The 21,580-nt window shown below is 52.5% G+C and overlaps 1 long non-coding RNA gene across 1 annotated transcript; it reads right to left on the bottom strand.

Moving 5' to 3' along the window:
• Positions 1–13,241: 13,241 nt before the first annotated feature.
• LOC114484002 (uncharacterized) lies at positions 13,242–20,820 on the bottom strand. The gene is made up of 3 exons (XR_003676444.1): positions 20,704–20,820; positions 18,677–18,772; positions 13,242–15,562 (listed from the first exon to the last, which is right to left on the bottom strand). It is a non-coding gene; the product is annotated as an uncharacterized lncRNA (long non-coding RNA).
• Positions 20,821–21,580: the final 760 nt, after the last annotated feature.

A 21,580-nucleotide genomic window follows, 5' to 3' on the forward strand; every position in this document is an offset into this window, starting at 1 on the left:
GTGGTAACATGAGAGAGACTATAAAAAATAAAAAATGTGTGGTAAGCTGTGTTTCATCTTTATGTTACTAACACACAAAAGCAAGAAAGCTCCAAGTTAGACCATCTGCAATTCAGCCGAGTATGCAGCGAGCCATATGGTGAAAACATGAAATGGAAGACAACAGAAGCGCATCACCCAGCCTTCGTCTGAAGACTCCCTCAGCAAGCGCCCTGCTGTCCTCTCTGAGGCTGGCCAGCCTTCATCCATCCATCCATCCACCCATTCATCCATCCATCCATCCATCCATGCATCAAAGCTTCACTGAACTCCTGTCATATGCCAAGCACTGTTCCTTCACTAGCAATAGAGGAAGCATGACAGCAGAGATCTGTCCTCAGTGGGGAGAGAGGATCAGGACAAAAGTAAGTAAACCAACATGTGAAAAAGATAAGATGTTTCCCACCGGTTATAAGAGCTCCTGAAGAAGTGACTGGGTGATGTGACAGAGTGAGCAGAGCAGAGGCATATCACCTCAGCTATGTGGCTTCAGGAAGGTCTTTCTCAAGAGGAGATGTTTTGAGCTAAAACCTGAAGCATAAGAAAAACGCAGCACCTAGAGCTGTGGGGACAGTGTTCCCGGCAGAGGGAACAGTGTGTGCAAAGGCCTAGAAGTGGGAACAAATTCAGTGCTTTAGTGGAACAGCAAGAAGCCTGGAGTATAGTGAGTGAGGGGGCGTGGGGAGAGAGAAGGTGGAGGGAGAGAAGGCAAGGTGGCTGCTGTGGGGTCTTGCCAGCTGCATGTAGGAGGGAATTTGGATTTTACTCTAATGCCGGTAGAAGCCCTTGAAGGGTTTTAAGTAGGACAGTGGTTCTTCTGATTTACATGTTTAAAGATCACTCTGCTGCTGAGGAGAGTGTGGACATGGGAAACGGGCATATCCTGGAGCACGGGGACCAGTGGTCCAAGCCAGGCAAGATGGCAGCTTGACCAGAGTTGGCGCAATGTGGCGTGGACACAGGGGTCAGATATGTTTGCACGTAGAGTGAGGACAGGCTGCCCATCGCCTGCTGAGAATGCAGACCTATGGCCTTGGGACCCTGGAGGCTGACAAGGGCCAGACAGCGGTAGCTGGGCAGAGTGTGCTGTGAAAACACAGCTCTCTGCAGGCAAGGTGCCCCATCTGTGTCATTCTTTGTGGAAGACCTAGTTTTCTTTCCTGTCTCCTCACCTCTGTGGTCATAATCATATGACCACAGGCCATATGATTGACAGGCCATAAGAATGACAGGCCACTGTCATTCTTCTGGCAGGTGGAGATCTAGGGAGGGAAAGTGACTGCCTAAGACCACACAGTGACAGGGGCACCTCTGGAAGATCCTTCTCCAGAGACTGCAGCTAGCCCTGGGGTGTCAGACTGACCTTCTCAGGGCCCGCCTGGCTGTACTGTGCTCCAGTTGGTGAAGGAAGGCTGGTCCTGTCCATACCAGCGAGACCCCACATTCATGCACAGCCCGGAGCCGCAGGCTTTTCCGTCTTCGTTGTGTGAGTGCCCCTTTGCCTTATTCTAGGATAGAGGTAAACTGCATGCTGCAGTTTGGGTTCTACGGAAGCAGAGTTTAGTGCGCAGAGGTGTGTTCGTTAGGGAGGCATGTGAGGGAGTGCCCTGGGGGCCAGCACCGGGGGACAGGAGGGAGTAGAAGCAAAGCATCTGGACCTTGCTATCCCCGCCTGCATCGGTGACCGCCTGGCAGGTGGGGCTGCGGCAGTCCCAGCCGACTAGGGCTGGAGGCTGAAGGCCCGCAGCGCTGCCAACAGCCTGGGCAACAGGACCTTCTTCAGAGGGGTCTTGAGCGGTGCAGCTATGTGTTCATCACACTTCACTAACTCAGATGTGACTGATTTGTAAACCAGCAGTTGGGGGTGTGCTGAAGCGTCATCTTCCTTTTCCTTAAGCAGGACGAGCCAAAGGTCCAAGGCCATGAGAGGCAGACTCAGTGGGAGCCCCGTTTACATGCCAGCAACTAAAAGAGCAAAGACAAATGCCCCTTCTCCTCCATCGAGCCAGGCCCCAATAGACATCCCCGGTCAATCTAATTCAGTTCTTCAGAAGCATGCACTGTGCGTCTCCCCAGCGTGCTCAGGGCTGTGCTGCCCTCGTGGAGTTGACAGGCTCGTGGGGCAGGGAGTCATCAATCAAATGACCCTGCTGAGGACCACATCATGAATACTGGTAACAGCAAAAATTCCTGTTTGGGTGCATTAGTTGCACCGTCTCAACACGTACGAGGTATAATGCAAACACCATCAACAACCTGATGCTGGTGTTAGCGTGAGCCTCTCTTCAAATCAGGTCACAGCAGCCCTCAAGGTCACCAGCTAGGATGCAGTAGAGCATAGATACCTGCTCTGAAAGCAGGAATGGAGTTATTTGGAACCTGATCTGGGCTGGGGAGGCAGGAGAAGGGAGGAGGTCAAGAATGGCTCCTCTGAGGAGCTGGTGCTTGAGCTGAGAGGTAAAGGGTGAGAAGGAATTGAGGAGAAAGGAGGAGCTCCAAGTGGAGGGAAGGACATGGAAAAGGCCCTGGGGCTGGGAAGACCAAGGATCATTTCAGGAGTGGGAGGTGGCAGGGGCCCTGGTGTACTCGGGCTGAGATGCCAGCCACGGTGAGTTCTTCCTTCTTCAAACTGAGAGCCATGGGAGGCAATCAGAGGTGTGTCCTAGAAAGACTCCTTGAGCCGCCATGTGGAGAAAGAGTTTCTGAGGGAGCTAGGTGCTGGAGACTACTGTGATCATCTGGGAGATGGTGGCCACTGGGGTCTGGGTATAGCAGGGTGGGCAGGAGGAAGCTGGATTCAGTGCTGTTTGGAGTAAGATCAACTTGGCTTGGGTGGATTTGCAGCGGGGAGCAAGGGTCCAGAGATCTAGTGTTTCTGGCCTGCAGAGCTGGCCTCTAATGACACCCTTCACTGGGGTGGAGAACCCAGGACATTCAATATCTTGGGAAGTAACACAAAGGCAAAAGTGACATTTTTCCCTGACTTTTATATATCAAGTATATTAAAACAATGAAGGAATAGTGTCATGAACACCTAACTCCCACTTAGAATCACCGGTTGTTAGTATTTCGCTACATTTGCTTTTCCTCATTCTTTCTGCACACACACACACACACACACACACACACACACACACACGCACACACACTTTTTTTGCTGTACAATTGCAGACAACATGACTCTTCACCCCTAGATATTTGTAACCCCTAAGATTAAGGACATTCTCCTCCATAAACCCAATGGCATTTTCGCATCTAAGAACATTAACAATTATCTCATGATACCATTTGATACCTAATCCATGTCAAAAAGCCCCAGTTGTCCCCAGATTTTGTTTTTAACCAAGATCCAGTCAAAGTCCCCGCACTGTCTGTGTTTAGTTGTCGGGTCTGCTCTTTGGTCTCTTTCAACACAGAGCAGCCCCTACCCCATGCTCACCCCTTTTCTTCCCGTGACTTTGGCTCTTTGACAAGTCCAGGCCAGCTGTCTTGTAGGACATTGTGCACTCTGGATTTGTCTGATGGTTGCAAATATTTTGCCTTTTCTTTATAAAAGACCTTATTGAGATACAGTTCACATAGCATATAGTTCACCCATTTAAAGTGGACAATTCAATGGCTTTTAGTATATTCACAGGTATGTGCAACCACTACAGTCAATTTTATAAAATTTTCATCACCTCAAAAAGAAACCCATTAGCTATTACCCTCCTAAGCCCCTCTCATCAGCCCTAAGCAACCACTAATTTACTTTCTGTCTCTAGGTTTTCCTAACCTGGCTTTTCATAGCCTGGAATCATATAGTATGTGGTATTTGTGTCTGCCTTCTTTCACTTAGCACGTTTTCATCGTTCATCCATGTTGTAGCATTCCTTTTTTTTTTTGCGGTACACAGGCCTCTCACTGCTGTGGCCTCTCCCGCCGCGGAGCACAGGCTCCGGACGCGCAGGCCCAGCGGCCATGGCCCACGGGCCCAGTCGCTCCACGGCATGTGGGATCCTCCCGGACCGGGGCACGAACCCGTGTCCCCTGCATCGGCAGGCGGACTCTCAACCACTGCGCCACCAGGGAAGCCCTGTAGCATTCCTTTTTATGACTGAATAATATTCCACTGTATGGATATACCAGATTTTGTTTTGCGTTGTTTCCACCTCTTGGCTAGTATAAATAATCCTACCATAAACATTTGGGTACAAGTTTTTGTAGGAACATACGTTTTCATTTCTCTTGGGTATATACCTAGGAGTAGAATTGCTGGGCCATATGGTAACTCTATGCTTAATCATTTGAGGACCTACCAGACTTTTCCCAAAGCAATTGCACTATTTTATACTCCTATCAGCAGTGCATGAGGGTTCTGATTTCTCTACATCATTTTCAGTGTTCCATGATGGAGGCTTTTCTCTAGGCCCACCTGACTGTCCCCTCCTGCAGCCTCACCTCACTGGTCTAGCCCTCCTCAGCCCCAGACCATGGAGGATGCAAACGGTGCACTGGACTGGATGGCACTGCTTTCTTGTTTTTGTAGTTTGCCAGATCCTGCGCTTTCCTACCACAATTTCACTCCATGCCCCAAAAGATCCCCAGGAAGCAGCCAGGGCAGAAGTTCTTAGGTTGGGGAAACTGAGGACTCAGAGAGGTAAAGGTTGTGCAAGTGAGCCAGTGCCAGTTCTGGGCCTGCCCGCTGGATGCTGAGGCTGCCGCCCTGCAAGCTGTAATGGGTAGCACTGGGGAAGGTGGCAAGAAGGAGGAGTTTCCTGAGAGCAAGTGACCCATAGAAGTGAGCCCATCTTCCAAACTGCATCCTAGAGCCCTTTCCCACAGAATGCCCACCAGTGTTCCGCACTGCTGCTTACCAAGAAGGTGCTCGTGCTGTGGGGAGCCTGGCATCTCTGAAAGTGGCCAGGCCGGGATGAAACAGCCCATGAGCTTGGCCCTGAAGGCCGAGGGCTCAGCTGGCTTGAGGAAGCTGGGTCCAGCATGTGGATTGCAGGACTTCTGCTGGCTTGTCCAAACTGCAGTCCGGTCCCTCCCCTCAGGATGGTGCTACATCAGACTAGGCTGCCTTCCTGAGATGGCTCTTCCCCTTGGGCTGCAGTGTTTGGGTGTTTGCTGCCCCCTGACCAGGTGAGGCTAGAGCAGGCAGATGTTGACCCTGGCAGGGTCAGGCCCTCCTAGGGCCCAGGTCTCCCAGCCCACCACTGCACCCATTCTGCTACTTGCGAGCCAGATGCCTCTGAGAGTCTAACCTCCTCTTCTTTTCTCCCTCTGCTTTCTTTCCTGATCTGTGCATCTGTTCTGTCTTCAACTGTCAACATCAGATTCAAGGCCTGTTCAAATGTCACCCTCCTCCAGGGAGCCAGCCTCTCTTTGCTCTCCTCTGAATGTCCTATGTGGCAGTACATCTGCACCTCGTTTTGACACCTAGTGCTCTGTGCTCTAGGTGGCCTGTAACTTCTGGTCCTAACAGATACCAAGGTTCTCCTTGAGGATAGGACCCTGGTCCCACTCACCTCTGCCTTCTTTATTGATTTGGTCGGAATTATTCTGGTTGCCAGTAACAGAATCTTAGCGCAAATTGGCCTAAGGAAAAGGATTTACTGATTCATGTTACTGAAAGGCTGGGGGCTTCAAGTATAGCTGGATCCAGGGCCCCGTTCATCAGTACTGTGTCCATTTTCTTGGTCCTGGTGTCTGGCAGGCTCTCCTTGGGTGGTGGCAGAGATGGCCAGCTTAGCTATCCCAGCAGAAGCCCCAGACTTGGTGTCCATTGATCTGGTTCAAATTATGTGCTCACCTTAGGATTGGGGGTGTTGCTGTGGACCAAGAGTGGGAGGAGAGGTGCTTCCCAAGGGAAATCTCAGCCATGGGCAGGCAAAACAACAGGAGCACCCTGGAGGTGATCCTCCCTGACTCCTTCCTCCCTCTCAGTGCCCCATTCAGAGGTCTGCACTTATTAACCTCCCTCCTGGCTGTTTCTCGCACTTGTTCCTTGTTCTCACCAAGAACTTGCCCCCGCCCCCTCCCTTCCCCTGGTCCACCATTGTCCCTTCTCCCTACAGCAGCCAAGTGGTTTTCCTAAAACATAAGCATATTGCGTCCTGCTTAAAAGCCTTGATGGCTCCTCATTGTCCTGGGATGAAGTCCATTCTTCTTAAGAAAGCATGTCTAGCTCCTGGTAATCTGGCCCTGTGCCCCTCCAGCCTCATCTCTCTCTGCTCCTTCCTCCCTCTGGGACTTATGCAACAGTGCCTTCAAACCACCTCAGATTGCCGCATGCCTCTGCCTGGGATGCCCTTTCCCAGTTTGTCTGACTGGCAAACTCTTCCTCTTCAATACCTAGCTCAACCATCACCTCCTCCAGGAAGGCCTCCAGGACTTTCCTGAGCAGTTAAGAGCGCCCTCTGCTGGGTGCCCAGAGCCGTTCACTCCTCTGAACTAGGCTGACTGTGGGGGTCACACTCTCTGGCCCCAGCACTCCCTGAAGGTTTTTCTTCCCGTGCACCTCCCCAGTGCCCAGCCTGGTGCCAGGCCCAGCAATGACACCTGGGCAGTGTCTGCTTGACAGATCTGAGAACCTGAGGGAGTGAGGAACCTGGGTGGGCCCTGCCTGCTGTGGGGAAACAGAGTTTCAAGCTTCCTTCCTAGGCTCTGTCAGCCCTCAGCTTAGATGCCACCTCCTCCACATGGCCTTCCCTGCCCACTCTCGGACCTGTTGCCCTTCAGTCACCTTATCATAGTACTGGTTTTATTTTCTCCCTAGCACTCAGCCCAGCTGTTGTTTCCCTTGCTTTTTTATTGTCTCTCTCCCAACCCCCCACACCCATGACTTTGTCAGCTCCACGAGAGCAGATTTCAGTACCTGCCTTATCCAGTACTTGCACAGCACCCCACACCAAAGGGACCCAAATAAATACTCATTAAATGAATGAACGCCGGCTGGGGCATTTGACACACCTTTGGGGAAAATTGTCATGATTCCCAGGTACAGGGAGCTGGTACCAAACTGGGAGAAGTTCCAATAAGGTTGGTGATCCCCACCCCCCAACCTGCGGACCACTGTCTACTCCAGAGCACAAGCCCTTGGGTGACAGGTGCTATTCTAGAGAGAAAAGAAATAGCTCATTCCAGGTTGGGCATCTCAAGACCTAATTCTCAGCAAAACCAGCAATAATGCCAGTGCAGAAGCACCTGCAGGTGCCAGTAGGAAGGCCTGAGCTTTCCTGGGCACTGCCCTCCCTCTAGCTGACCTTCTAGGCTGCACACAGTCTCCCCCAACCTCGTCCTGTCTCTACAGCCTTGGGTCCCACCTCCTCTTTCTCCTCCCCTCTCCCTGCTCTGCCCCTTCTTTTTCTCCTCCCCTTTCTCCTGTGCCTCGCCCCCCCACCACCCCGCCACGCAGCAGGTGGCACGCAGCAGTGCAGCAGCTATCTGCTGGCTGATTCCATTGACAACACTTCCTCTTTTTCTTCCTTCATCCCCAAGGTTCCTGATGCCGAGTAGCTAGGCATCAGTCTGCCCCTTCTATTTCATTTGGTTCATCTGTTTATCCACTTGTCCACCCATCCAGACATCCACCCATCCGTCTATCCATCCATCCATCCACTGGGCACGGAACGGCCGGGCCTTAGGTTAATGTGGCACATCAGGCAGGGTGGAGGAACAAGACAAATGCACACCCAGGTGTACTGTGAAGTGGGGACTACAGACTCAGGTGCCAGCAGGAAGTGAAGTAGGCTAGGTGTAGGACAGCCAGGCCTGGTGCCTGCACGGGTATGAAGCCTCTCAACCCACCAGGCTGATATCACAAAATACCCCTCAGCCTGCTTATTGCCAGCTGGCTGCCAGTCCGTGACTCTGTCCTGGAGCTCCTGGCAAGAAGCTCCACTGGGCAGGCGGGGAAGGGGGTGGAGATCCCATGTGTTTGGGGCAGGAGTAGGGACACTAGGCAGGGCTTTCAATAAGAGGGGGCATTTGAACTGGGCCCGAAGGCTGAGTAGAGTCCACAGGCCCAGGATAGAGATTTCTCCAGGAGAGGCAGTGGCCTCCTGTCATCACATTTCCTGGCCAATGTGTGATTTTCATACAGTCAGGGGCAGCCATTTTACTGTCCTCCTCCTCCCCACCCCGTCAACTCAGGACGAAGGAAAACAACTGTCTGTTGTTCCTCCCCGCCTCTCTCCAGGCACCCAGTGGGGTTGTGGAAGAGCCACACATGCATGTGCGCACACACACGCACACACACACACACACACACACACACACACACACGCACAAATGTGAAGTCCTGGCGCAGGGACCTTGTCAGTTTGTTCACTGTTGCAGCCTAGAACCAGGAGTAGGTGCTCAGTTAACCCTTGTTAAATGAGCAAATGACAGGAGAAGGGTACCTATTGAATGAGTGAATGAGTGAATGAATGTATGAATGAATGGGAAAAACAAGCAGGGCTTCATAATGGCTCAGGTTGGGTGGACTGTCCCATCTCAGACAATTCTTTTAAAATAATTATTAATTTTTAATTACAGAAACAGGCGTGAATACATTCTCATAGTAAGAAGTATAATGCAAACACTACAGGTAACACACGCACACACACACACACACACACACACACACACACACACGCACAAATGTGAAGTCCTGGCGCAGGGACCTTGTCAGTTTGTTCACTGTTGCAGCCTAGAACCAGGAGTAGGTGCTCAGTTAACCCTTGTTAGATGAGCAAATGACAGGAGAAGGGTACCTATTGAATGAGTGAATGAATGTATGAATGAATGAATGAATGGGAAAAACAAGCAGGGCTTCATAATGGCTCAGGTTGGGTGGACTGTCCCATCTCAGACAATTCTTTTAAAATAATTATTAATTTTTAATTACAGAAACAGGCATGAATACGTTCTCATAGTAAGAAGTATAATGCAAACACTACAGATAAGGCTAAAGCACCCCTTTCTCAGCAGCTCCAGAAACCCCCTCACCCCAGAGGTAGATATGGTGGATGGTGTGGAGTGTTCCTTTCCACAGCTCTCTGCACATTTGACATATTTGTGTGTGTGTGTGTGTCTGTGTGTGTGCATGCTTGCCCCTGATCACAGTGTATGGCACCGTTTTGTAAGATTAAAAAAATAAGTGGAACCACATTGTGCGTGCTGTTTGCACCTTACTTTATCTAAATGTACTTTCTTTTTCAGAAATAGCATTTCCGGGAGCTTCCTCTACAGGAGCGCACATCACGTGTTTCTCTCCCACTGCTATTGTAGCCTGAGCTTCCACAGCTTATCTAGCCACTCCCTTCCTGATGACCATTTAGGAGGTTCCTAAATACTTGTTCTTACAGAGACAGCTTCAGCGAACTCTTCATGTTCCCGTGTCATTGCTGGCTCATAGGTTGGCGTGACTGTCATTTTCCTGATGATCCCAATGGAAAGAAGGTCCCCTCCCTGCTGTCCCTGCCCACAGCCCCACAGCACCTGTTCTCTGAGCCTCAGTGTCAGTGAGCTCCTGAAAGAACAGGACTTGGAGATCCAGGAGCTGCAGGACCCTAGCACCAGTGTGAAGGGCCCATTCTCCAGAGGAGGGGTCCTCTGACTAGGTCTTGACTCAGGTTGGAGGTACTTTTCTAGTACCCACTACATGCCAGGCCCAGGCAAGGCAACGAGACATCTTGGCAGCCTCATTCTGTCCATGGGACTCCCAGTTCACTATGCCTTTGTGTCAGTGCTGGGCTGGAGGCCAAGGCAAGGACCAACGGGCCTGGAGTGATTGATTTCTCCGGGATCACAGAGGCTAGGCGCACGAGGGGTCGATGGTCGCCTGGCCCCCTCCTTCCCAGCATCTCAGCAACCTGATGCCCAGCTCTCACAGCTCTGGCCCTGGATGGTCCAGGGGCAGCCCAGCCCAAGCCCTCCGCCCCTGCCCTGTCCTCTTCCCTCCCTTCCTCCCGCGCTGGAAAGCCTCTCTAATTCCAGTGGGCACCACTGTTTGCAGTTCCTCGGGCAAGCTCGGCACAGGTGCCAACTGTTATTTCACTCTCCCGGCTTCCATTTCCACAGCTCGGCACCTGCAAAGCCCCCCATTAGAGTCATGCCAACGAGAGGGGGCTGCGGCTGGAAGTGTGCGTGCCCGCCTGCGAGGCCACGTGCCCGTCTGCCGGTGCTTGCAGGAAGCCACGAGGGAAATTTCCAGCACAAAGACCGTATGCCTGAGAGAGGGGGGAATCGCTCTGCAAACTTCAGAAGCGATCAAAATGTCCTTTCCATAAAGTCCCGGCTTAAAAAATGTTAGCAGGTGCGTATACAATAGCGAGTCAGTTGGGATGGATTACTATAGAATACCATTTCCGCTCATTCCAGATTATGAATTCAGAGCTTAATTTTCTGTAAATTGTCATTCTTGTCTGGTAAGGAAAGCTAATTTTTTCCTCATATGGAAAAAACCTCCCACCACTATCCTGGGCCACTGCTCCCTGGAACAGGGCCTGCTGGAGCCCCCATCTCCCTCTGGGACTGCCCGCATGGGCTGAGGCAAGGTCCCCCAGAGCAGCTGTGGCCACCGGCATCCCAGGAGGTGTTCATCCCGGGAGTTGTCCGGGGGCCAGCCATGGGTTGGGGAGAGGACTTTGGCGAGAGAAGATAGACCCCTCATCATGGGTGCTAGGCCTTCTGTGGAAGAAGGTTGGAGAATGAGGGTGAGTTGCTCTGATGTGGTGCAAGTGAAGACGAAGGATGAGGGTTGGTGAGCAGGAGACGTGGGTGTCGTTGGCAAGGCATTGGGGGCTGTGTTCACCCTACGTTCTTTCTTCCCTCCCCCTCCCTCCCCCCCTCCCTCCCTCCATTCCTTCCTTCCTTCCTTCCTTCCACAAGTGTTTCTTTAGTGCCCGATGTGTAGGGCCCTTGTTCAGGCCCTGTGGTCACAGCAACGCTAATGTCTTCTGTTCCAGGGGAGAAGCAGGAGATTCACAAGGGGTGATGGGAAGGAGCCATGGCTGCTGCCGAGGAAGGAAATCACAGAGTGACTGGAAGGGGCTGGTCACAGAAGGCCCCAGGGGAGGTGACAGCCATGTGGCGTGAGAGGCATTCCCACTGTGCTAAGCAACTGGGAGAGTGAGGCCTGGAAGTGGAGCAGGCTGGTTCTAGATGAGAGAACAGGCCAGAGGTGCTGGAGCCCAGGGAGGGGATGAGAGCGGAGAGACCAGGCTGGGGTCACGGCACCGGGCTGGTTACAATGTAAATGCATGAGAACTGGATGGTTTTGAGCAAGGGAGAGACACGCCGGTTTCTGTTAGAAGCTTCCTCAGGCTGCTGGGTGGAAAATTGACAGTAGAGGGTGCTGTGGTGGGAGAGGGTCCCTCTGGCTGTGAGAACCACAGGCCCCTCACTGGCCCGCTGGTCCTTAACCTTGGCCCCCAAGGCACCTTCGGGGGTGTGTGAGTGGCTTCATGCCAGCTGCGTCCTCTTCCTCTTGATGGAACTCAAGGAAGGACAGTCCCTCCAGGGTGTTAGAACTGCTCTCTCTATTGTGATGGCAGGAGAGTCTTCAAGGCAGGGGAAAGCTTGGAGCTTATTCTAGTATAGACCCATATTCGTCAAGATTCATTCAGATAAACGTGACAGAACCCTGAGTCAACAGGCTCGACTGAAAAGGGAAAGAACATCAACAAATTATTGGCTCTTGCTGTCAAAAAGTCTAGGAACTTCAGGCATGGCTGGTTCCAGGGGCTTGATTACTAGTGACAGGACTCTTTCTTCTTTGTCTCTGCTTTCCTCTGTGTTAGCATCATTCTCAGGTAGGTGGTCCCCAAGTGGTGGCAGAGATGCCATCAGCAGCTCCAGACTTAACCTCCTGTCAGCTGAGGAGAGGCCTTTGCTCAAATGAGATTCCTTTTGGGAGTCCAGGAGGTAAAGGCGAACAAGGGGCGCTGCTTTGGCTGGAGTTGGAGGTTCCCCTTCTGCTTACTGCCCTCTTCCCCTTGGGCTCGGGCTCCGGAGGCCACACCTGCAGTCCCTGCCCCACCCCCGGCATTCCATCTGTCTGCTCTGGCTCCCTGCTGCTGGCCCTGAAGATCCTCCCCAGCCACCTCGCCCACCCGTGGTGGGGGCCTGGGCCACAGCAGCCTCTGGGCATTGCACACACCCCCTGCCGGGGTGGGGGAGGGTGGCCCTGGAAACATAACATGCTCCTACCCCACCGGGGACCAGGATCCTGTCACAGGACCCTCATATTCACATGGAAGAGGAGGTTTAATATGGGGACGTTCACTTCATCCATCTCCCCATTAAAGTGTACACCCAGAGCCCCCATCCTACTTATGCCCCTAAGATGCCAAGAAACCACTGTGCTTTTTCAAGTCAGACCAGTGTGCTCATCAAGAACACAGAATCTGGGCATAGATGGCCTGAGTTGCTAGCTGTGTGACCTTGAATGGGCTCCTTAACCTCTCTGTGCCTGAGGATCCTCATCAGTGAAGTGGGGATAGTAATATAGGGCTGTTGTCAAGACTAAAGTAACAAAGAGGCCATCTGGCACATAGCAGGTGCTCCATACGCATTAGCTATGATCATCATAAGGTATGACTGATCACGGGGCCATGTTGGTCTGGGGTTTGGTTGCAGGAACTGATTCCAGCCTGATTCCAACTGATTCAAACCAAAAAGGGCATCCCTGGAGAAATCCGACTTCCCAAACAGACACTCCCTTCCTTGTTGTGCCTCTCTCAAGACTCACAGCCCTGGACTTCCCTGGTGGCACAGTGGTTAAGAATCCGCCTGCCAATGCAGGGGACAGGGGTTCGAGCCCTGGTCCAGGAAGATCCCACATGCCGTGGAACAACTAAGCCCATGTGCCACAACTGCTGAGCCTGCGTGCCTAGAGCCTGTGCTCCGCAACAAGAAAAGTCAGCGCAATGAGAAGCCCGCGCACGGTAACGAAGAGGAGCCGCCGCTCGCCGCAACTAGAGAAAGCCCGCGCACAGCAACGAAGACCCAATGCAGCCAAAAACAAATGAATAAATGTATTTAAAAAAAAGAAAAAAAAAAGACTCACAGCCCTGAAAACAGGCATGTGGTCTGCAAGTCTAGCTCAAGCCATCTGTGTACACCAGGGGTGGGTGGAATCAGGTGAGCCCACCTTGGTCTCCATAGTGTGAGGTAGCAAGAGGCAGGCCAAGGGGATGGCCCTCTTGCTAAGACTATACCCACGAGGAAATTCCCCTGAAAGGGCAACTTTCAGGAACAACTAGAGACTGGAGACCCAACCCCACACATGTACAGTCTGGGCTTTTTTGTTCCACACTTTTTTGTTCACCACTCAGCTCATGCTGGCACTAATGTGGTGAAATGCAGGGAGTGTGGGCGGGGAAGCCTGAGGCTTGGGTCCTCCAGGGGCTGGCCAGGCGTCCTGGCGTTAGCCCTGAGAGTCCCACCTGTAAAACGTGTGGGCTGGGCCAGGCCTTCGGAACAGTAAGATTGCCTAAAATCAGGATGATTAATCAGCGTCACACTCGGCATTCTGGCTCCATCCGCCCCCATCGCTGAGCTACAGGCTCCGGGGCACTTGGTAAGGTACACTGCACAAGGAATGCGGGAAAAGGCCAGCAGCAGGCCTGCCAAGGAAGAGGACAACTCCCACCTTTGTCCTGGAGCATTTAGACTCTGGGGGAGATGGCGCTGAGGCTGGCCCCGTCAGTGTACCGCCCTCTTTCCATCCCCAAAGTGGGGATGAGACCCCTTGCTCATCAGCCACTCTGATGCTGTAAGGGTCCCACACCATGTGCTCTGAGCATCATTAGAAAAGACATCAGGACAGCCGAGGCGTTATTACTATTATTATTGACCATAAAATACTCGACAAATGATTGCAGATCTGCAGGCAAGGAGGAGTCTTCCTTCCTAGGGAGAGATTTGAGGGCTGGTTTAGGAGTCTTTTGGAGCCACAAACCCCGGCAGAGAGGGAGCAGGCTCCATGGACGCCTTCAGGAGCAGAGCTGTTCGGGCGCTGAGAAGTCTTTGATTACTTACATCTGTTTTTATGGCAACTTCTGGGAGCTGCAGAGGGGAAAGGGAACAGCACAGACGGCAGTGGCCTCCTCACCAGATTGTTGATGGGGACTTGCCCTCTTGGCTTCCCTGCGCCCTGCGCAGATTTGGCCCTCAGTCTGCGGCAGGAGTTATTAAATGCTATGAGCACACGGAGAGCAGGATTGAACCACAGAAGAGGAATCAGGGTTTTATGCCCCTCGGTTCTGCGCACTAAAAGAAAATATCCCCGTTAAGTGCGAATTAATTGGCTCCTGTAATTGGCGGGTGGTGCTGCCTCTGGCCTCTTGGTGGGCTGGGAAGGAATCAGAGGCCTATCCACTGGGCGGCAGAAGTCCTAAGGCCCCCGAACAGAGTGGGAGTCCACGCAGGCCCACGTGGCTGCTGAATTGCTTCTTGGGGCTCTGCCCTCTGCCTGCTTCGAGGAGGCTGCACAGAGCTGCCTGCCCATCAGCTGGGGCTTCTCACCCATCAGCTGGGGGGGCTGTCATCCTTGCTCCCATTTTCATGTTGTTGCTGCAGGAGGGCTGGGTCCTGGTCAGGCTCTGCAGGACACAGAGAGGCTCTCCTCCAGAGAGGAGGCCTCCACGGGCTGACAGGGTCTGCCCAGTCCAGTCCCGACATCCTGGTTGGGGCTGCCGCCCATGGTTGCACGCGCTGTACACAACACCATCTGGCCAGAACCCATTCTGCACTCATTCACCATGCCACCTGCACCGGGACTGAGCTAGCCCAGGAGGGCACCTTTTCCCAAGAGCACCGAGCCAGCTAGCAGAGACGTGGTTCTGGTGTCTGGCCCCCTGACTATAGACCCCACGGTGCAGCTGCACCCGAGGATCCCCCCTGCCCCAGATATACCGCAGGGCCTGTGTCTACACCATTCCTCCTGCTGTGGCTCTCCTGTCCTCTTCCTGTGCATTGGAGTGCTCCCCACCCTTCGAAGCCCATGCAAATGCCACCTCCTCCTCTAAGCTTTTCCTGTTGTGCTTTGCCTGTTGCCCCCTGACCCCCTTCTGGAAACAGAACCCCCACACACACACATGCTCTTTTTGGGGAATTGCTGCTTCCTCACTCCAGCCTCATGGGCCTGGCAGAGGCCACAATCATCTTGCCTGTCCCCACCCCACCCCTGCAGCAGCTGATTGGTCCCAGGTGGTCACACCACCCAAGCCAGGTCACTCAGAGCTATTCCCTGGGCTATTTTGAAACTGCAGCTGGAACAAGGGATTTGGTCGGTTTGCGAGAGGTAAGGATATGAGAGCCTGCAGGGGCCTTGCTTCCTTCCCTTGCTGAGGAGGCTGGCCTTGGAGACTTATGAAAACGGAAAGATGAGGCAGTCCTGGTCCCTCAGGCTGGGCCCTGGCTCAGAAATCTCTCCTCTGCTGAGGTCCTGTCATCAGACATGTAAGGGGCAAAGCAATGCGCTCTCATGGTTCAGGGTGTCGTGCTTACCCGAAGATTGTGGGCAGCCCGGGATCCTCAGAGGGGTCTGGAGGAAAAGTGGGTCAAAAGATGTAGAAGAGTGTGGCCTCAGAAACACAGCCCCTCCTCTCCCACCCAGAGAGACCACTGCAGCCCCCAGCTTCCCCTCCCACCCCTTCAGATGGGCACAGGCCAAAACAAACCATTAGAAACAGCCCACAGAATCTTCTAGAAAATTCTCAGAGCCATCCATTCAAGAGGCAGCCTGGAGCAAGGCATGTGGCAGGGCCAGCTGGGCTATGGGCTGTGGGCCTGTGAGGTTTGCCCACTGTGGGTGTGGGAACTGTGACACAGGGACCCTTTGGGGCCATGGGTCCTCATCCTCCCTGTTCTCTGATCCATTTCTAGGGAGGGAGTGGCTGGAGCAGTGTTCCGGGTCCCTCAAACATTGGTGATGCCTTTGCTGTAGGTGCCCAAGGAATGACCACAAAGTGTGGGGTGCTGAGGCTCAGGCCCTCTAGGCCCAGCCAAGGTGGGTTCAGGTGATGGCTCTGCCACTTACAGCTCAGTGTGAGCTCATGCAAGTAATTCCCTCTCCCAGCCTCAAGGTCCCCAGGACAGGGGCAGGGGCAAGGTTTTGTCAGGATGTGGGACAATGACAGCCCCTCACACGCACCTGTCCCTTCCTTCAGGAAGCAGATGCTAGGCTCGCAGCTTTCACCGGTTCACGTCCAGATGAGCCCTCTACATTACCAATCAAATGCCCCAAGCCAGAGAGGTGAAGGTTCTCTGGGGGAAGCCCCTCCCAGCACCCCAGCCATAACTGGGAGCCACAGGAGGACATAGCATCATCTCCCCCGTCCCTGCTTCTGCCGCGGAAGCTGCCCCCTGTGCCACCCGCCCTTCTGAATTGGATGGAGCTGTTGGAAATTACAGGCTGAGCAATATGTTGAAAAGTATCCAATTGTGTCTACAATGCAGCAGATGTCTCCATTGCCTCATGCAGAAGTAGCGTCAGAACTCTGCTCTATGGCAGCGGAAGCCTGGGAGGAGCCCTGTGTGTTTATAAAGGCTGCAGACTTCGGGGCGCTTCCCGGCAGACACCCCCTCTCCCACCACAGAGTCCTGGAATCTCAGAGCTTAAAGGGCTTTCTCTCTGACTGAACGTCCTCCAACAGCTTCTCACAGGTCTTGGGGTGATACCCAGCTCCTTTCCAGGGCCCCTGCCACCCCCTCCCTCTGCTCTCGTGGGCGCCCATGCTCCAGACATGAGAATCTTCTTCTAGAACAGGCCACACTCATTTCTACCAAAGGGCCTTTGCATTCGCTGTTTCCTGTTGGAAGAGCTCATCCTCCAGATACTGGCATGCCCGACTCTTTCTCCTCATAAGAGCCCTTCTTGATTTAAAAGAACTTCCTCGCCCCCCCTCCCCTCACTCTGCTTTATTCTCATCAGACCATTTTTTTCTACCTGCTTTCCAAGCTTTATTTAGGTGTTGGCCATCGTACCCTTGCAGCCAGACGTGGCCTCTGTGACAGCAGGGGTGGGTGCACCCTTGTACCCCCGGCTCAGCAGCTGTCCCCTGCGTGGAGAGAACTGCGCCGGGCAGGGACAGGGCTCTGGCACCTCTGATAGGGCAGTCTAGAGCCTCTGCTGTTTCCTTCCTATACCACTCGCTCACTGCCTCCTGGTGGAGCCCATGGTGTCATCTAGCAGCTCCAACCTGAGCAAGAGCTGGGCTGTCCCTGCCTGTCTTCTACCCTGGGCAGGCCTGCAGAGACGTGGATGCAGAGGCAGGGTGCCTCAGCCTTCACTAGGGGTAGAAGTTGTTCTCGCTTAGCTGGTAGCAGTTGTCCCTTCCTGGGGTAATTCTCATTTGAGAAACACTTCTTTTAATCTAAGTAGTTCAAGTGGAGCTGTCCCCATGGCCCTCCCCAGTTTCAAGATGAACCTGTGATGTAGGCCCTGCCAGTCACAGATTTCCTTTCCCCTGGATATAAGGTCAGCTCTGTGATGGTCATGTGATGCAAACTAAGACCAACAAGAGCTTTTATTAGCACTGTCTGTAATCGCAGTTGTGATAAGCGTTGCTATGGAGAAAGGTGGGGTGTGATGACAGCCCTTAAGGGGAGATCTGAGCTGCTCTGGGGAAAAGGGAGCGTGTCAGGGAAGGCTTCCTATGGAAGTGAGCTTTGAGCTGAGCCCTGAAGAATGTGCAGGAATTACCCTGAAGAGGGAGTGAAGAGGATTCCAGACAACAGCGAGAACAGCATGTGCAAAGGCCCTGAGGCAGGTATGAGCACACAAAGACTGGTGTGCCTGGGGTGTGGAGCATGGAGATGGGAACAAGGAAAGACTGAGAGGTGGGTGGTCTAGACCCCACAGGGCCTTTAACTCTAGTGAAAGGTCTCTGGGAAGGCCCTACAGGTCTAAAGTATGTGTGTATTTTGGGGGATGGAGGATCGGATTTGCCTTTCTGGATCCTGTCGGTCCATGGCTGCTGTGTGAAGACTCTTCTGAACTTCAGCCTTCAAGGAGATGAGCCAAGACTGCTATGGCCCTGAGTGTTCTTCTAGGGACCATGATCACACTCCAAGACCACCGACCAAAAGGTTCCTTTTACTATCTTCTTTGGCCCTCCCCATCCTTTCAACTCTCAGCCACCTTTCCTCTTACAGTCACCAGAATCAAAGGTGCCAGGCAGCTGGGCTCTCCATGAGGGGTCCAGGACGAGGGGCCCTTAGCAGAGATGAGACAGCACTTCCTCTTTCCACAGAAGACACACTCCACCACTCCACCCCACCACCCACTCCCAGGGGTGTGGCTTCCATAGCCATCAAATGGGAAAGTAATCTCACTGTACCATCCTTACTCAGGCCTCAGAGGCCTGGGGGAGTCACAGGGCTGAAATGTACGTGTAGGTGAATTAAAATTTTTCTAAAATAGAAGAGGAGGATGGGGAGGGGGAATGAAAGGGAACAGTGGTGCTGAGATGGTATTGACCTGGGGGGAAGCCTGGGCTGCCTCAAGGAGGAGGGCCCAGCAGGTGGGCAAAGCTGCAAGGGGCAGACTGCACAGGGGACCGTACAGAGGATCAGCACCAAGAGTTATCTCTGTGGGGCTCCCTTTGGAAGTCTGAGCAGAGAGGCTACCCCTTGTGCGGGACACAGAGCAAGTTACTTAATCAGGGTCGTGTGGCCCCTGTCCTCGACCATCACTGGCTGGAATCCTTGTGCTGAGAGCTGCATAGACCTTCTGGGTGCAAGGGTATTTCATCTGGGGAGAGAGAAGAAAGGCTTCAGCCTGTGCTCCAATAGTGGAGTGAGACTTGTGGTCAACTCTGGGCACATTCCCTGTATGAGTCTCCTAGGGCTGCCTTAGCAAATTACCTTAGAACAACAGACGTTTATTCCATCACACTTCTGGAGGCTATCAGTCCAAAATCAAGGTGTCAGCAGGGCCATGCTCCCTCTGAAGTCTCTTGGGGAGAATTCTTCCTTGCCTCTTCCTGGCATCTGGTGGGTCCCCCAAATCCTGCCATTCCTTGGCGTGTAGCTGCATCTTCCCAATTTCTGCCTCTGTCTTTACGTGGCCTACTTGCCTGTGTGTGTGTGTGTGTCTGTGTCTCTCTATCCAAATCTCCCTCTCCTTAGATTTAAGGCCCACTCTCATCCAGTGTGACCTCAGCTATCGCTTCTCGGCCTTTTGGCTAAGATCAAGTGCAGCGTGACCTCAGCTTTACCTGATGACATCTGCAAAGACCCTGTTCCAAGCAAGGTCACATTCATAGATAGTGGGGGTTAGGACCTCAACACATCTTTTTAAGAAACACAATTCAACCCACCACATTCCCCATCCAGAAACCTTCTGTGTGGTCCAGAGAGGAGGTGGGTCAGCCTCAGTGTTTACTGAGTGAAGCCATTTTGTTGCTATTTAAACCTAATTGAGCTGAATGTACTAATATTGAAAAAGCATGCACCTGTGAGGCAGCAGCTGCACCTCTCGGTGCCCGCGTGGAGGGGAACTCTCCCACACTTGCCAGGAGGCGCCAAGGATGCTCACGTGGCAGGCTCATGCACATGGACAGTAGAGGTAGGGCAGGTGGACTCGGGCCCCTCACTGCGGGGTAGGAAGGAGCAGGTTCACGCCTCCTGGCCTGGGACTTAGTGCAAATATGATTCTGTGTGCCTAGATACATGTACGTAGGTACACGGGAGCCGTGCTGGGACAGACATCCCCAAAGATACCAGCATCGGGGTGAGGGAAAGGAAGAGCAGGGCCTTTAGCCTTATCTATGATATTTTTATTGTTCTACCTGGAGAATGTCTTTATAAATAATTTAAAAGAAAAAACATAATCTCCACTAGCCACGGCGACTTCAGTTCAGGCTCTCCCTTCTCTCATATCCAAGGGCTCCAGAAACAGCCTTGAGTTCCAGATCTCCCCACCACAGGGTCTTGAGCCCCAGATGCATGAAGGAGGGGTTTGAAGAGGGGATGGGGGCAGGCCCAGGCAGCCATGGCACATACAGTGTGCCCTGGAGGTTGGTCTCCGATTTTCTCAACCAGGCTGAACTTGATCTTGCAGCTTTTGTGTTCCTGCCCCCTGAGTAGAGGCCACCCGAGGGACAGGAAGTGCAAGACCTACAGCCTGATATGAGAAGCGGGGGGGCAGGTCCACCCCTCTTGGCTTCTGAGCTGCCACAGCTTGGAAAGAGCCTCACAGTCTGCTGCTCCAGAGTATTCGGATTGTCATCTGCAGGGACAGGCAGCCTGGAAGGTATGTGGCCTTCTCCGGTGGCTGCCCTGAGGAAGTGTCCACCTGATGCTGAAGGAATATTTCACAACTATCAGCCATGTCGATGTGAGTTTTCATGACTTCGACACTTTCCATCCCAGCTACAGAAAACATTGTGTATTGATATCTGAATCAAGAATACCTCATCTCCAGAGTTCCCTGGGCTAGTAGCTAGTTTAATCTAGTTGTGTAAAGTGCAGGGAAAGACAGCTCCTCTGATACTCCAATAACCAGGACTCCCAGTTCACCAGCATGTGTGCCCATTGTGACCCAAGAATCTGCAGGCTGGTGGGGCATCTTCTGAGTTATCGACAAAACATTTAAAGAGTTCCATATACATTCAGGAATCTATTACTTAACATCACTAGTGTTTTTGAAAATGGTCATACAATCCAGTGGCTATGTCGTACCTCAGAGCCGCCAGCTGTTCAGGCAGACGTGGGCAGGAAGGTGGGAAGAGAAGGGCACTCTCGGTGTTACCTATGCTCCAAGGGTACAAATCGTGGCTGGTTACTTGAAAGAGCCTTAGGTTCCTATTTGACAAATGGAAACACACATTGATTAGGTTGTGAGGAGTCAAATTAATCCAACTACAAATAAGAATCAAGAGCATCATATGGGATTACTATATACACATAACTATATATAAAATAGATAATCTACAAGGACCTACTGTATAGCACAGGGAACTCTACTCAATATTCTGTAATAACCTATATGGGAAAAGAATCTGAAAAAGAATGGATATACGTATATGTATAACTGATTCACTTTGCTGTCCACCTGAAACTAACACAACATTGTAAATCAACTATACTCTAATATAAAATAAAAATTAAATTAAAAAAAAAAAAGAGCATCAACCAAAATGGCCCAATCCTGGCATTCAGATGAAATGGGGGACGGGGCGTGGGGATGTGTGTGGGTCACGTGTGCTCCTGTACATTTGTATGTGTCGAAGAGCTGGTGAGAGCTTAGGGGATGTGTGTGGGTGTGTGTACATGGGGCCAGTTTTGGGGGGTTGGTGCTTGTACATATGGCAGTTGTATTGGTCTGCTCGGCTGCCACAACGAAATGCCACAGACCGGGGGGCTTAAACAACACACATTGATTTCTCACAGTTCTGGAGGCTGGAGGTCAAAAGTCAAGGTGTTGTCAAGGTTTTTCCTGAGGCCTCAGTCTTTGGCTTGTAGATGCCGCCTTCTCCCTGTGTCTTCACGTGGTCTTTCCTCAGTGCGCATGCATCCCTGGTGTCTCTCGGTGTCCTAATCTCCTCTTCTTATAAGG

The sequence above is a fragment of the Physeter macrocephalus genome, chromosome 17 (genome assembly GCF_002837175.3).
Source record: "Physeter macrocephalus isolate SW-GA chromosome 17, ASM283717v5, whole genome shotgun sequence".
Lineage (NCBI taxonomy): Eukaryota > Metazoa > Chordata > Mammalia > Artiodactyla > Physeteridae > Physeter > Physeter macrocephalus.